Source organism: Mustela nivalis (genome assembly GCF_964662115.1).
Source record: "Mustela nivalis genome assembly, chromosome: 2".
NCBI classification, from domain to species: Eukaryota; Metazoa; Chordata; class Mammalia; order Carnivora; family Mustelidae; genus Mustela; species Mustela nivalis.
The window spans coordinates 134,419,017-134,435,805 of NC_139021.1; the positions used below are offsets into that span (position 1 = coordinate 134,419,017).

Here is a 16,789-nt window from a genome sequence, read left to right on the forward strand (position 1 = left end):
GCAGGGCAGAAATGCCTCGAGAGCCTCGCCTCCTGCCCTAAGCTTTAAAATCCGCTCTCCACTCCGCCACATGCTAACCATCTGCCGCCGCGGAGGCCAAAAACCCACGCCCCGCTCTCGCGTTCCCCCCCCCCCCCCCGGCTTTTGTAGGGAGGACCAGGTAGGAGAAGCAGCTCGGAAAAATCAACGGTGAGCCCTCCCCGGGAAGGAAGGAATATTCAAGAAAGTCCTGGTCCCCGGGGCGGGGACAGAGGCTGCCGCAGCCCCAACGGTCGGGGGCGCCGACCCGGCAACGAGGCGGGAGAAGGGGAGCACGGAGAAGGGCAGAAGGGCCTCTGGGGCAGCCAGGGGGCGCGGGGCCGCGTCTCCAGAAAAGAAGGTATTCAGGTTGCTGTGGGGAGCCGGAGAACCCTCCGCCCCCCAACCATCCCACCCGAGCGGGCAGGGAGCGGACCGCCACAGCTGCTCGAGAAGGGCCACAGCGGTCCCAGGGCCCGAGCCACAGGCTCCAGAGTCGGGAGAGCCTCTCACCTGGGAAGTGGGGCGGCAAGAGACGGTGCGTTCTTCAGTCCCCTGTAGCCTGCTCTGGGGCCGGATACCTGCTCCCTTCCCTCAGCCCGCGGGCGGCGCGACTGGGCAGTAGAGGGAGCCAGTTAGCCCTTTTATAACCTCTAGGCTGCGACGGCAGCTCTAGGGAGGAGACGACTGCAGCCCTCGCTACGTGAGCTCGATCACACCAGCGCCCCGGCGACTGCGCAGGCGCCCAGTCCGCGCCTCCCTCCGGTCGGCACCCGCGGCCCACACCCGTACTCCCCTCCGGCCCCGGAGTCTTAGGCGGAGCGGGGAAGGGGCGGGCAGGAGGGCCCGGGAGCCGATGCGCCTGCGCAGGGTGCTCGCCACGCCGTCGTCGCCTTCGGTACTTGTTGCCTCGCTCCTTCTCATCAGGTTGTTTAAACGCGTTAATTTCAACATCAACCTCAGGCCTGGGCGTCGAAACCACCTGCAATGAAATAAATAAAATTTGAGACGAGGAACATGGGAGCGTAGAGAATGAAAGAAGCCTCGGGTGGAAAATAATACAGTGCATCCTTGGTGTATGGGCTGTCCTGGCCCGGAGGCTTTTTGCTTTAAAAACCTGCCTTTTTCACCTTTACTGTTACTTTATACGAATCTCACTCTGCCCACCTTTATACTTTATCAGTAGATAAAGAATACGCACTCCAGAGACAGATTTTTTAAAATTTAGTCCCTGGCTCAGCCCTGTAAAACGCAGGGCATTAAGCTCTTCATTTCAGTTTCCTCCCCTGTAAAATGGGAATGATGGTAGGTTCCTCATAGGAATACTGGGAGAATTAAATGAGATAATGTATGTGAAGCACTTAGTACCTGCCTAGCACGCAGAAAGGACTTGGTAAATATTAGCTGTTGTTACACCATATAAGACACCCTATGTCGTGTTTGGTCTTAGTCTAACATTTGCCTTGGCCTTTATGTTCCTGAAAGAACAAAGCCTTGCCATCAGGGAGCAGACAATGAAGGACATCCTTTTACCCTTGTCAGTAAAAGGGAAGAATGACTTCTTGAAGAATTGTGATTCATTAAAGTTGTCTCTAAAGTTTTCCATGTTTGCCAAAAAGCATAGCAATAATTAACATTTGACTCTTACGTAGGAGGTGGAGTTGATTATATAGATACAGAAATAGTGGGTACTTGGAAGCCCTAGGCATCCAGACAATAGATACAATGATGTCTAACTCAGCGGTCGTCCAAGTGTAGTCGGAGGTCCACAAGATCAAAATTACTTCCCACAGAGACTGGGATTTTGCAGAGATTACATGTTTGGTGATACTGCAGATATCACAGATTGAATACAGAAGCAGATGTGAGAATTCTGTTAAGCCAGACATTATAGAGATTCTCAGAAACATGTATGTGCTGCTGAAGCGAGCACAAGATTCTCAGAAATGTAAAATAGTGCCACTCTTCCCACTAAATGCTTTTTGCTTTGAAATAATAGTTCTGGGGCGCCTGGATGGCTCAGTGGGTTAAGCCTCTGCCTTGGGCTCAGGTCATGATCCCAGGGTCCTGGAATCAAGCCCCCAATCCAGCTCTCTGCTCAGCAGGGAGCCTGCTTCCCCATTCTCTCCCTGCCTGCCTCTCTGCCTACTTGTGATCTCTGTCTGTCAAATAAATAAAATCTTTAAAAACAAAACAAAACAAGGAAATAATAGTTCTGTTTTGGGCCACCTGTGTAGCTCAGTCGTTGAGCATCTGCCTTGGGCTCAGGTCATGATCCCAAGGATCCTGGGATCTGGTCCTGGGATCCGTCTTGGTGGCAGGCTCTTTGCTCAGTGGGGAGCCTGCTTCTCCCACTCCCACTCCCACTCCCACTCCTCCTGCTTGTGTTCCCTCTCTTGCTCTCTCTCTCTCTCTGAAATAAATGAATAAAATATTCAAAAAATTAAAAATAAACCAGACACAAAGCGTAAAAGAAAATACAGGAATTGTTAAAAAATAATAATAGTTCTATTTTATTAAAAATGTTTGTTAACATGTAATAGATTCACTGTTTTTGTTTTTAAATGAATTAATAAATATTTTATATGTTTGTTTCAACACCTAATACCATTAATATTGACAGATATGAGCCACATAAAAGCTTTTTGGAGTCCTCAATACTTTCTAGGAGTGAAATGGTCATGAGACCAAAGAATTTGAGAACTTCTAGTCTAAACAAATGACTAAAGGTCTTTGACTCAAGAGGCAAATCTTTGCCTCAAATGGAACTGTAATCAACATATCCACTGGCCCTGTATGAGCTGACTAATCCATCCTACAGATAAAATGGCCCCAAACCCCAAAGCAAATTTAATACAAAGCTAAGAAGGCTTCAGCTTCAGGGAACTTCATTTGCACTAGCCTTTTCCAAGGCCCTGGAAGAGGCCTTAGCAGTATATTCACACAGTTCACAAAATTTTAACTGCAATCTTTAGACTGCAAATTGGTTCCTCACTGATTTCTCTTCTGTCACACTTCCCCTTGTCTAGCAGTGTAGGAGTGGCTCGCAGGCATTTTTTAAATTTAGCTGAGGGAAGTTGAGTTAGAATACATTTGGTTTTAGTTTAGTGGGATATATTTTTGTAACTCACAATCACTTCTCTGCATAGTTAAAATATTGCCAGCTGTCCCAATGTAGGAATGGCATCCAAGAATACTCCTACCACCCATTGTGCCAACCCACCCATCATTGTAAAACAAAGGTGCGGGGCCAGACATTTTATAGCCATTTGAATGCGTCCTATGTTCTATCATCAAAAATATAAGTAAAGTGGAGCAGACGAAGAGATAAAATTTAGGGAGCTGAAACTAATCTGTGGGATATCCCTCTACTTATTGGATGTGTAAAAAACAAACAAATAAATAAGTAATCTCTACACTCAACATGGACTCCCAACCCTGGGATCAAGAGTCTCATGGTCTACCAACTGAGCCAGCCAGGTGCCCCCAAATGTATAAAATTTTAATGAAAGATTAGCTAATGCTTAGCTAGTAAAAGGAGTTCTTTTCTCTTAGAATTGAATAAGGATATCCACAACTACTAGTTAGAATATTATCGGTTTAAAGAAAACTGATGTGCCCTGAACTCTTTTAAGTCACATATCAAACACTCTAATTTGAGATTTTTCCAAATGTAACGACAATCCTAAAAATTTACATGATGTTATCAGCAATGAGTTGTGAAGTTGAAAATAATTTCTAACTTGTCCCTATCAATATGGTTTGGTTGCCCAAAAAGGACAACATATATGACTATTCAACCTGATCATCCCTGCTTGGTTAGAATGAAAATGAGAGATACCTTGGAGAACAGAAAAAGAATGATACAGTTGCCCTTTGAAAGACCAAACATTAGAACAGAACTGCTCTAGCCATACTATAAACCTCCAATCTCTTCTTGCATCTGAAAAAAGTTGAATATGTTCATTAATTAAGTATTTCTTGAACAAAGTATCAAAAGTCCCATATTTTTAGGAAAATATTATTATATAGCTATGATTACAACTAATGAACAGAAGTAATTTAAACTCAATTAATTGGGACGCCTGGGTGGCTCAGTTGGTTAAGCAGCTGCCTTCGGCTCAGGTCATGATCCCAGCGTCCTGGGATCGAGTCCCACATCGGGCTCCTTGCTCAGCAGGGAGCCTGCTTCTCCCTCTGCCTCTGCCTGCCATTCTGTCTGCCTGTGCTCGCTCTCTCTCCCTCTGATAAATAAATAAAAATCTTTAAAAAAAAAAAATTTAAACTCAATTAATAGATCAATGGTGGTAACTCAATCTTCTGAACAAGTCTCTAAAAAACCAGCCAGTCAGTGACAACTTCCCATTTTTTAAAGTTAGCCAAAGAGCAACAGCCTTACTCTTGTGAACACATATCTGAAAATCAGCCCATTGTAAACAGTCTCTCCACCAGAATAACTGGGCTTTCATAGCTGATGTCAACCCAACTCACTCCCATCTTTGAAAGTCAGTCAATCCCTGAACTCCACCTTTCACAAAATACCATATAAGACCAGCAGAGAGACTGGACCAAACAAGTGTAGTGCTTCTACACATAAAAAATAATAAATCAGTTTTTTATTTCACATTTTGAATGATGGTTACTTCCAAGAAAAGGGGAAGACAAAATAGAAAATGTAGACTTATTGAAGGAAGTTTTAATCAAATTGCAGTCATACATATGAAACAATTAGAAATCACTTGAAAGAGTAGATAAGTACTGAATGGTGAGGATTATAAAATACTACATGCTTTACTTGAGAGGAGAAATAATAAAGTTGAATTGGATAAAATAGGTAAGAGTGAGTAAATTTTTCACCCGGGGATTAAGATGATGGAAGCAATGTTTTAGAATATTACGCTATGTAAATTAGAGGAGAAAGAAAGTGGAGTCTAGATTAAGTAGTCCAAGATTCATTGAATAAATATTTATGGAACGCCTACCAACGGTGTCCAAGACACTGCCTGTTGGGCTGTGGAAGATCAAACTTTAATTAGACAGTTTCTTAAAGAGTTTATAATCTTATCGGATGGCGTGATATATGATTCCTGCTGTATATAACTTGGGAGTCCTTTGAAGGAAACCAAAAATACACTAAATAAATAAATATTAATTATAATAAAAGAAAATAAGGTGCTATGGAAAAAAATAACAGTAGGGACATAATTTAGATAGATAATACAGGGAAAGCGTTGCTGAAGACGTGACATATAAACTGGGACCTGAGTTGGCCAAATGAAGTGTGTGAACAAGAGCATTCTAAAGAGAGAGAATAGCATGTGTGAGGAGCATATGACAGGAAAAAGCTTGATGCATTTAAGAAGCTAAAAGAAACCTGGTGTATCTGTAGTTCCATAAGCAAGGGAGAAACCAGGATGATCCGTATGCTGAGGCTAAATTAGGCAGGACCTGTTTGGTACTGTAACAAGCACAACAGGAAGGCACTGAAGTATTTTTAAATAATGAGGCAATATCGTGTTAGTTACCTGTCACAAAAGAAAATGCTGTGTAAAAATATGAGTTTTCCATGTCACTGGGCATGGGGGATGAGCCTTGGGACTAGAAGCAATAGGGACTTTCTGTTTAATCCTGAGTAGGAACACAGAAGTCAAGAGATGAATGCAGCTGAAACTGGAAACCGTTCCAGTTACTAACATCCTATCACTGCGGCATTGAGGAAAGTGGTTGCAATGGGGTGGCCAGACCATCTAGGTCATGTGGCCTCAATGGGGATGCTTGCTGTGGCAGACAAAATAATGGCCCCTCAAAGATATCCACATCCTACTCCCTTGCACCTGTGAATATGTTATTTTACCTAACAAAAGAACTTTGCATATATAATTCAGGACCTTTAGATGGAGAAATTAGTCTGGGTTATTCAGGTGGGCCCAACTTAGTTAAATGATTCTTTCTTTTTTAAATTTTTTATTTTTTATAAACATATATTTTTATCCCCAGGGGTACAGGTCTGTGAATCGCCAGGTTTACACACTTTAGTTAAATGATTCTTTACAACTGAAAACTTTTCCCAGTTGTGATCAGAGAAAGAGCTGTGAGGATGGAAGCAAAGTGACATATTTGCTACGATGCTGATTTGAAGATGGAGAGAGGAGACTATGGGCCAAGAAACGTGGGAGGTCTCTAAAAACTGGAAAAGGCAAATAAATGGATTCTTCCCTAGAACAATTCAGAAAGGGACACAGCTGCCAATACTTTTGATTTTAACCCACGGCCAACTTCTGACTTACAGAACTGTAAGATAATAAATCTGCACTGCTTAAGCCATCAAGTTGGTGATAACTTATCATAGAAGCAAGAAGAAACTAATACACTCATCACTTACATGACTATGACTGAAACAATATCTGAAGACAGTGACATTTCCCGAGGGTCTGAGTAAATTTCCTGATGTTCTGCCCTAGAAGTGAATGTAGTAATTAGGACTGATCCTTTACATAGGATAAGCATTCTTGCATAGGAATTATCTGAGGAAGAGAACTCTAGAGAGGAAGAAAGTCTTCTCAATAAGCAGGACAGAAGCGTCAAGATCTTTAATTTTAATAGCAAAAGGCATAGGACCTCATATTGGCCTCTCAAGCTGGTATTAGTTACACAAAATAGTGCCATGGTCTCTAGTTTGGAAAGCTGGCCAGAAAAATGGTATCAACAACCAAAATAAAGAAGCTGGGAAAGTGAGCTAAATTTGCAGAGCAGTCGAAGAGTTTGATTTTGAATCTTATTAGTTTTGAAATGACAGAGGTCAATCACTGGTTTCAAACTTATTCTGCCAATTAATAGTTTGTCAATATTAAGCAGATTTTCATATTATAATGAAATCTTATATAAAAATGAAACTTCTATCTACTTGTGATTCTACTTTAAAATTAATCTGTGGCTTCTTTAGATTTAATTCTGCTAAATTTAAGTCAGCCACACATTAACTACACATGACTTTCTACTGCTGGTTGGCAAGGCAAGGCTACCTCCCCATAGTATTCTTTAGTACCGTTCACCAAATATTTCTAAGACTTTTCCCAGACAGAAAGTTCTGCTCTTCTCCATCTTCCTTTTTTTTTTTTTAAGATTTAAAAAAATTTATTCATTTGAGAAAGAGAGAGCACACACAAGAATGGGGAGAGGCAGAGGGAGAGCAAGAAGCAGACTCCTCTCCAAAGTGGGAGCCTGGGGACGCCTGGGTGGCTCAGTTGGTTGGACGACTGCCTTCGGCTCAGGTCATGATCCCGGAGTCCCGGGATCGAGTCCCGCATCAGGCTCCCAGCTCCATGGGGAGTCTGCTTCGCTCTCTGTCCTTCTCCTCACTCATGCTCTCTCTCACTGTCTCTCTCTCAAATAAATAAATAAAATCTTTAAAAAAAAAAAAAAACAACAACAACAACAAAGTGGGAGCCTGACATGGGTCTTGACCCCAGGACCTGGAGATCACAACCTTAGCCGAAGGCAGATCCTCAGCCATCTGAGCCACCCAGGAGTCCCTCTTCTCCACCTTCTTTAAAGTTAATTGTTGCCAACAAATTTGCTTTGGCCATTGAAAGTGACATGTATGAAAGTCAAAATATGTTTCATCACGGTCCCTTCTGAGACTCAGAAGCCATGTCACCATGGAAGCCCATATTGAGATGAAGCCTTAATCAATACAGATCTCTTGAGCTGCCACGATGAACAAAGCTTCAAACTCTGCACTACCTTGACGATCTCCACTGGGTGTAGCTTGAGTGAAAAACAAACTTCTATCATGTTAACTCACTAAAACTTATTTATAACTTCAGTATTGCTTAGTCTATCTTAACCTATGTACTGTCTAAACAAAGTCAGACTTTTCCTTTATAAAACTTATTACCAGAATTGTATTTATTGATTACATTTGTACCTGAAATGAACACTGTATGCTGCCTACCTAGAATTCATCCCCCACGTTGCCAACATTAAGACTTTCCAAACTGCCCAGCATTTCAGGGTAGGTGTGACTTCTACTTCTGCTTGGAATGTTTAAAAAAAAAAATGCAAAGAATTTTGCTCCCACAATAACAAAAAAGCCAGATAATCTGCAAAATCATACATTTTTTGAGCACACCAGATAGCTGAGTTTGCAAGGCAACCAAGTAACTGGACTTCCAAGGAGAAATGGGCCACACGGTTTAGACCTTTGGGAGAGTAAGAAATAACTCACCAAAATGTTTAACGAATTGCTAATGGTCATGTGTAGGCTAGTATGTCAGTTTGGAGCCTCAGACACAAAAGGAAATTGCACTTGCAAGTTTTCCCCACAAGCTCAGTGGTACTGAGATGAATGATTAGAAGCAGGGCAGGAGATCATGAAGAACACCAAATGTTGCAGACACAAAGGAGGTAATTGGCAGCTGCTAGGAATTGGGCCAAAAACCCCCAGATCCTTTTTCCTCAGACTCTTCTATACTATGAAGCAAAAGCCATAAGCCACTGGATAAATGGTAGCAAACTTATTGGCCCCCAGGGTACAGACAAAGATCACTTGTGGTTAGGGGATCTATAGAAAGAAAGCCCTTTATCTTCGCAGGGGAGACAAGAAATTCTCTTAGACCCTGGATCCTACATTGATAACAAACTGAGATCCACTATTGGTGAGGGAGGAGCAAAAACTCTTGCTCAAGATCAGCCATAGATAACAGGCTGAGTTGGCTTCCACAGAGAGGAGACTGAAGAACTCCCACCTCCCAAAGCCCAGACACACTGACTCTCCCTAAGACTGAGACTGGACTAGGACACAGAAAATCTTTATTACAAACCCAGCCTAACAGTGAGTGTGGAGAGAGAGAGTCCCTCTGTGGCATAAGAATGCAGGGGCAATTGAAATCACAAGGGAGGGCACCTGGGTGGCTCAGTCATTAAGCATCTGCCTTGGACTCAGATGGTGATCCCAGGGTCCTAGGATCAAGCCCCACATCCAGCACCACATTGGGCTCCCTGCTGGTAGGAGGCCTGCTTCTCCCTCTCCCACTCCCCCTACTTGTGTTCCCTCTCTCGTTATGTCTCTCTCTGTCAAATAAATAAATAACATCTTTTAAAAACAAACAAAAAACAAAACAAACAAACGAAAAAAAGAAAAAAAAGGAAGCACGGAGAAAGCAGGAACACTGAGAGAAACTCTCTGAAACACCAGCCCCCATGCTAAGCATAAGGACACAGTATCTTCCTGCTAAATGAATTTCAAGTCTGTGATGTACAAAGCCCCAGCCCAGCTCTGCTTCTAACTAGATTGAACCAACTCCCAATATTAACATCCTGACAGAAGAAGAGGTGTGTTCATTGTCAGGTGTGGACACTGCTTACCAGAAAACAGTACTGTTCTACACATAATGTCCAGCATTCATTATAAAACCATGAGACACACAAACAAACCCATTGTCAAGAAACAAAGTAGTCAACAGAAATGCAGTCAGAGGTGAGTCCAATGTTGGAACTCTCAGACACGGACTTCAAACTAACTAGTGAAAGAAGTGGACAAAAATGCATGAACAAATGGAGAATTTCAGTAGGTAGATGAAAATTCTAAGAAAGTCAAAGGCAAGTGCTAGGGCAAAAAAATCCCATTATTCAGAGATGAATAATTCTTCCTTTTTTTCTTTCTTTTTAAACATTTTTAAAAAAGATTTTATTTATTTATTTGACAAAGATCACAATAGGCAGAGAAGCAGGCAGAGAGAGAGATAGAGAGAGGAGAAAGCAGGCTCCCCGCTGAGCAGGGGGCCCCATACAGGCTTCGATCCCAATCATGACCTGAGCCGAAGGCAGAGGCTTTAACCCACTGAGTCACCCAGGCGCCCTGAATAATTCTTTAGATGGACTAATAAGTGTACTCAACACAGCTGGGTACAGAAGAATAAGTTATCCAAACCAATACAGGTTTCACCAGTTATCCAAAAGTAAAACATTTCTATGAAACCTTCCCTAAGCTGAATGGCATAAAGTGAAGAAGCAATAATGATTAATTTATATGGAAATTTTTTTAGCATTCCCAGACCCAAAAACAACCTCTCTTAGGCTGTTCTGATATCTTAGGACACATCTTGCTAACAGATGCACAAAATAATTCAAGATAAAGTACTGATGCTCACAGACACAGTACAAAGTTATGGTGGCTTGGTGCTGAGATGCTGAGTGTAGTTTTCGGGGAAGGAGCTTGGCAGTGCCACTTACCTAGAGTACATATTGCCTCTAAATAACTCACTGCAAAACAAACACTGAACACTATTTCTGCCTTTTGACTTTTTTGATAGAAACGCAAATCTTCTTCTGATTTCCTTCAGTTAGCAAAAACAGGTACTGATGTAGGTCTTTCATAAAAGCAAAGTGGTATTATGCAAACTTTTGAAAAGTAAGGGATGCCAGTAATCAACGAGAAAAAAAGTGAAAAACAACTAGACCAACAATGAAATTAGCTATGGGACAGCATCAAAAATCCTACATATATCTTACATAGTCCCAGAAAGGGAAGAGAAAGGAAATGGGCCTTTAAAAATATCTGCAGAGATAATGAGACAGTACATTCCAAAAATAATAAAATCAAACTGCATATCCAAGAAATTTATCAACTCCAAAATCAGGGGAGGCCCCTCATCCTGATAAGCCTGATTCACGTCAATAAAGTGAAATCCGTCTTCCCACAGCAATCAGGGATGATCACTTAACCCAGGTCCTGATCAATTCATGACATTCCTTTGATGCCAGGAATTGTTTGGTTAGGGGTTCAGAAAGTGGGGATTGTAGCCAAAATTGATTCAAATAGAGTGAAGACCAACACTTTTGTTTCATGGTTGAGGGAGACATACTCTCTAGATAGTAACAAAAAAGTAAATAGCCCTAAGATCTCCTGGCAGCACTTCATCTACCATGATAAAAGCCAACTTGAGGACGAGCCAATACATGAAATAGATCAGAGTTGAAAGAGACTGAGTAAAACCTTAATCAAATAGTATCTGAAGCCTAAATTATAGGTGAATGTTTTAACTACGCAAATTAAGAAATTCACTTATTGCTTAAGCAAAGTAAATTTGAATTTTTTCAAATCTCATTTGCAAGTAACCAAACACATCTTAACTGACAAGGTACCCTAGTACTAGTATTAAGAGTCATTTTAGAGACAGCTCCAATTCAGCTGTCAGCTGTTTTCTTGTTTTGAACCAAATTTCTAATTCCCAAAGGAGGTGTACTTGTTTTCAAAAGGAAAACAATCATGTCAGGAGATTACTACCTTTTACCAAGCAACTTTTGCCTTTACTCTATTTGGATCAATTTATTGTAATAAGGAAGTCTTTTAATGATTCACTTATTCATTCATTCATTCATTCAACAACTATTTATTGAGCACTTAAAATTTTCTAGGCATTTATATCCAGCATTGGAAATACACTGGTGAATAAGGCACATTTATTTATTAATTTTGGTTGCAAACGATTTTTAAGTAGCATGACAGCTGTATCAAACTCCAGCTACTCCTTTCTCATTTTCTGGTATCTTTCCTGAGCAATGTATCACTCTTTTAATATAAATAACTTAGGTCCTAAGTATTACATATTTTCAAGTGCTACAGCTTGCAGGGGAATGTCCAAAAACTATTCTGTCAAGCATAAGATATATTTACAAATATAAAAAGTATATTTTTTTGTTGAAAACAATTAAGTTACACTTCAGAAGAATGCTTTTGTTTATAAACAAACAGCATCTGACTTAGCTGTCTGAAAGATTTGTACAGCTTGGCTCGTCCATGCATTCTTCCACCCAAAGGAACTTGTCAAGAGTTCAAACGAACCAGGCGAGAATGCCAGAAACCTCAACTTTATTTAGTGAAGCAAGATTCAGAGTTTAGGCACTGGAATTCATTTAGTCACAGAATCATAAGATTTGGTAGGTGGAAAAAGTTTGATCTAGAAGGAGCTTTGGAAGAATCAGTGAGCCCAGGTTCTAGTCCATCATTAACAGTATAGAAGGGTGCCCTAAGTGAATTGCTTTAACTTTCACGCTTTATCCACCAAATGACTCTAATAATATTTGCCCCATCAAAGACACAAAAACAAGATGAGAATCGACTGAGATAGTTGTTTTGAGAATTTTTGGAGAAGCATGAAGTACAATATTAATAGGAGAGTGATCATCATCAGATGCTGTATAATATAGAATGTGTGAGGTTTTGTTTTGTTGTTTTTTTAATCATAGAGCCAAAGTTGGTGAGTTTTAGATCTGTTTCAATGACTTCCACAAAAATTATGAAATGGAATTATTAGTTCCAATCTTAATGGGTACAAGGGGTAAAGAGAATGATGCTAATTTTATAATTATTCTATGGGATTAATGTTAGTTCTCAAGTCAATCCTAAAGTTAAAGAACACTGTTTAATATTCTATACCAATTTAAGGAATACTTTTTTAAAAAAAGATTTTGTTTATTTATTTATTTATTTGACAGACAGAGATCACTGGTAGGCAAGAGAGAGAGGAAGGGAAGCAGGTTCCCCACTAAGCAGAGAACCCGATGTGGGGCTGGATCCTAGGACAATGGGATCATGACCTGAGCCAAAGGCAGAGGCTTTAACCCACTGAGCCACCCGGGCACCCCAAGGAATACTTTTAATAGAGCTACTGTATTAGATTCATTGAGCTAACAGTCATACTTCTGCCCTACTTCCTGTATTCAGGCTTATGTCTTTAAAAAAAAAAGTTTACCTTTCCCAAAATGAGGTCTGGTTTTGGCCCTTGGTTTCTAGGAGGTAATCTCATGCCTAATAGGAGTGTCTTTGTTTGCCTGGTGGTCTTGGAGCCCACTGAGAATCTAACAATGTGACTTAGGTGGGGATTGGCCATACCCAATAGCCTTGGAATAGGAACTGTCCACACCAGAAAGCCCAACAATGTGATTTACAGTAGGAGCTTTGGATGATGGAGCCCCAGTAGAAACTCTGGACTGCAATGTTCCAGTGAGTTTCCCTGATCTGCAGCATCCTATATATACTGTCACTCATTAGTGCTGGAAAAGTAATGCATCCTAAGTGTTTGGGGAGAGAATAATGGGAACTCCACTTTTGGTACTTCCCCAGATTCTACCTTATGTGCTTCTCCCCTTGGCTGATTTTAATCTGTATTCTTTCCCTCTAATAAACCATAATCATGAGTGTAATAGCTTTCAGTAAGTTCTGTGAGTGCACAAAACTAAGAATGGGGATGCCTGGTAGCTCAGTCAGTTAAGCATCTGCCTTCAGCTGAGGTCATGATCCCAGGTCCTGGGATCAAGTCCTGCATAGAGCTCCTTGCTCAGCAGGGAGCCTGCTTCTCTCTTTCCCTCTGCCTGCCGCTCTACCTGCTTGTGTTCTCTCTCTCTGTCAAATACATAAACAAAATATTTAGGGGAAAAAAAAAACCCTGAGAATAGTCTTGGGAAACCTTAAAACTTGTAGTTGGTAACAGAAGTAAGAGTGATCTCTTGTGGGGACTTGCATATTTCCATCTGCTTTTACCATCTGTCATCATCATCCAAAGAATGTGCCCATGCTAGCTTGCTAGCAAATGAGAGACACATGGAGCACAGCCAAGGCACCCCCATTGTTCTAGTCAAGACCATTTTCAATTATCTAACAGTGTACCACCTCTTGGCATATAAATGAGCTTACAGAGATCAGCAGAATCACCTAGGCAAGCCCTCCAGTTGTGTGGGTAATAAACACTTGCTGTAAGCTTCTGTGCCTTTGCGATTGTTTGTTATAAGTATTATTGTTATAATAGATAATTGATAACAGCTACCTCCCAAGCTTCCATTGTAATGTGGGAATAAAGAGAGTATGAATCATGTAAATCAGGGGGAAATCTCTAAATTCTTTCCATCCAACATCGAAAACATAAGGATCATGTATCTGGATAATACCTGTGTTACAAAGTACTAGAGATTTAGGGTTATTTCCAACTGAGGCTTAAAGAACTAAAATAATTACCAGATGAAGTTACAGAAAAAATTATATTTGCTTTGGAGATATAATGACACACAATATACACTTTTTCTAATACTCAGAACCTCTTTAGATATTGGGGTAAAGGTGAAATTACACAAGACACTAGTTATTTAACTATAGTCATAACTTATTATTGAAAGCCTTTTGCTAGACCTTTTAACTGATAATGAAACTGGTAGTTTTTAAATTAACTTCTGTCAATATTCTATTGGAACTGCTAGTAACTACAGTGAAATGGTTCACAGTCATTTAAAAAGAGGGTTGGGGTGCAAAAGCAAAGACAGCAAGAGTTCAATTGACAGGAAACAGAAACCTAGTCAACTGAGTGACTGCATTATGCTAACAAAATCATGTATTCAAATTAAGCCTTATCCCGTATTTGGGTAGAGGAGAAGGAAACCTATTGTACTTTGTTCCTGAAGAGAAGCTAAGGATCTCCCAGTGTTTATGGCACCACTAGCTATGCAGATAGGGGGTCTTTACAAGTGGTTGATTATTTGAGGGACTCTCACATAAACACCTTCCCACCTATTTGCTAAGATCTTTTTCTTGTCTCACATGTAATGAGACATATCCAACCATAAACCTGCCAGTTTGCTCAGGTACACCCTACATTCTATGTCCATCCCCAGAAGTGGCTGAAGACTGAGTAAATGAGCTGTTTTCTCACATGCTTGCATGCTAACTCACTCTCTCTGTCAAACACACATAATACACACATATGCATGTATAATTAATTTTTGATGGCAGAGACAGTATGTTATTCACAATTATAACCTCAATTCTAGCATGATGCCTGACATATGACAGGTTTTCAATAAAGACTGTTCAATGAATTAATAAACACATATCTTTAAATACATTGTTAACTTTCAGGGTGCCTGGGTGACCAGCTGATTAAGCACCCAACTCTTGGTTTTGGCTTAAGTCATGAACTTGGGGTCAGAGAATCGAGCCCTGTGTGGGGCTCCACAATCAGCCCTGAGTCGGGTTGAGATTTTCTCTCACCATCTTGCCTCTGCCCTTCCCCTTGCTCATGTGTGAGTGTGCGTGCTCTCTCGCTAAAATAAATAGATAAGTATTTTGGGTGGCTCAGTTGGTTGGGCCACTGCCTTTAGCTCTGGCACAGTCATATCAGGCTCCCTGCTCAGGGGAGAGCCTGCTTCTCTATCTGCCTGCTGCTTGTGCTCTCTCTCTTTCTGACAAATAAATAAATAATATCTTTAAGAAAAAAAGTTTTTTTTAATTTTTTTCTATTTTTTTCAAAGATTTTATTTATTTATTTGACAGACAAATAGGCAGAGAGGCAGGCAGAGAGAGAGGAAGGGAAGCAGGCTTCCCGCCGAGCAGAGAGCCCAACGCGGGGCTCCATCCCAGGACCTCAGCACCATGACCCTTCGACCCAGGTCGAAGTCAGAGGCTTTAGCCCACTGAGCCACCCAGGCGCCCCCCAAAAATGTTTTTTTAAAAATAATTAATACATAAATACATTGTTACTTTCACCACTAAAAGCTAGACTGGGATTCAACCACTTGAAGGTCAATTTTTGCCCTTAAAAAAGTATTAATTTATTATATTTTATTTAAAAATTGCCATTGATTTAAACTTAAACATGTCTGAGGAACGATCATTTTTACCTTATTATGACCTAAAAACACTAGAAGAATTATAGTTATTTATACCATATTTGCTGTATTTACTAATCATGCACTGTGATGGTTTAACACAATTAATGATTTGACTGAATATTTTTAGCAGCTTGATTGAGCTACAATTCAAATAACATATAACTTACCTTACCCAATTAAAGTATGCAATTCATTGAACAATCTTGGGCTCACAGAACTGTACAGCCATCACCACAATCAATTTTATATTTTCATCCCTCAAAAAAAACCCCAAACCTCTGTTCCCACTAGCACTCACTCTTCATTCTCCTTTTCTAACATTTCTAACCCTCTGTTTTTTCAAAGTGCGAATAATACTACTTATCTCATAGGATGTGAGGATTAGTGATAATTCATGAAACACTTTGCATGGTACCTGGACCACAGTAAATGCCTAGTTAAAATCTTCTCTATTTGTCTTAGTCCATTTGGTCTGCTATAACAAAATTCGACAGACTGGGTATCCTATAAACAACAAAAATTTATTTCTTACAGTCCTGGAGTCCTCAAGTCCAAGAGCAGGGTGCCAGCATGGTTGGGTTCTGGTGAAGACCCTCCTTTAGGCTGCAGACTGCTGACTTCTCTCCAAATCCTCACATGGTAAAAGGAGCAAGGAAATCCTCTTGGGACTCTTTTTATTTTTTTTAAGATTTTATTTATTTGACAGACAGAGATCATAAGTAGGCAAAGAGGCAGTCAGAGAGAGGCGGGGGGGGGGGGGGAACAGGCTCCCTGCTGAGCAGAGAGCCTGATGCAGGACTCCATCCCAGGACCCTGAGATCATGACCTGAGTATAAGGTAGAGGCTTAACCCACTGAGCCACCCAGGTGCCCCATTAGGTCTCTTTTATAAGGGCATTAATCTCATTCATGAGAGCTCCACCCTAATGACCTATTACTTCTCAAAGTCCTCACCTCCTAATACTATCACATTGGGATTATTATTTCAACATATAAATTTTGAGGGAACATGAGGATTCAGACCATACCATTATTTTTATTATATAGCACTTTATACTTAGTAGCTTAAAAACAGAGTCATTTTGATTTTTTAAAAAAATTATTAGAGCCCT

At 40.7% G+C, this 16,789-nt stretch overlaps 1 protein-coding gene and 1 long non-coding RNA gene across 3 annotated transcripts in view; both read right to left on the reverse strand.

Moving 5' to 3' along the window:
• Positions 1 to 801, reverse strand: part of P4HA1 (prolyl 4-hydroxylase subunit alpha 1) — a 78,627-nt gene extending 77,826 nt beyond the window's left edge. For both annotated transcript variants that reach the window (XM_082715871.1, XM_082715872.1), the window contains exon 1: positions 532 to 801. The gene's annotated coding sequence lies outside the window, so the exon portion shown is untranslated. The remainder of the gene's footprint in view (positions 1 to 531) is intronic.
• On the reverse strand, positions 718 to 16,288 carry LOC309855692. Its single transcript, XR_014306936.1, has 2 exons — positions 16,211 to 16,288; positions 718 to 1,000 (listed from the first exon to the last, which is right to left on the reverse strand). It is a non-coding gene; the product is annotated as an uncharacterized lncRNA (long non-coding RNA).
• Between the last annotated feature and the right edge of the window lie 501 nt (positions 16,289 to 16,789).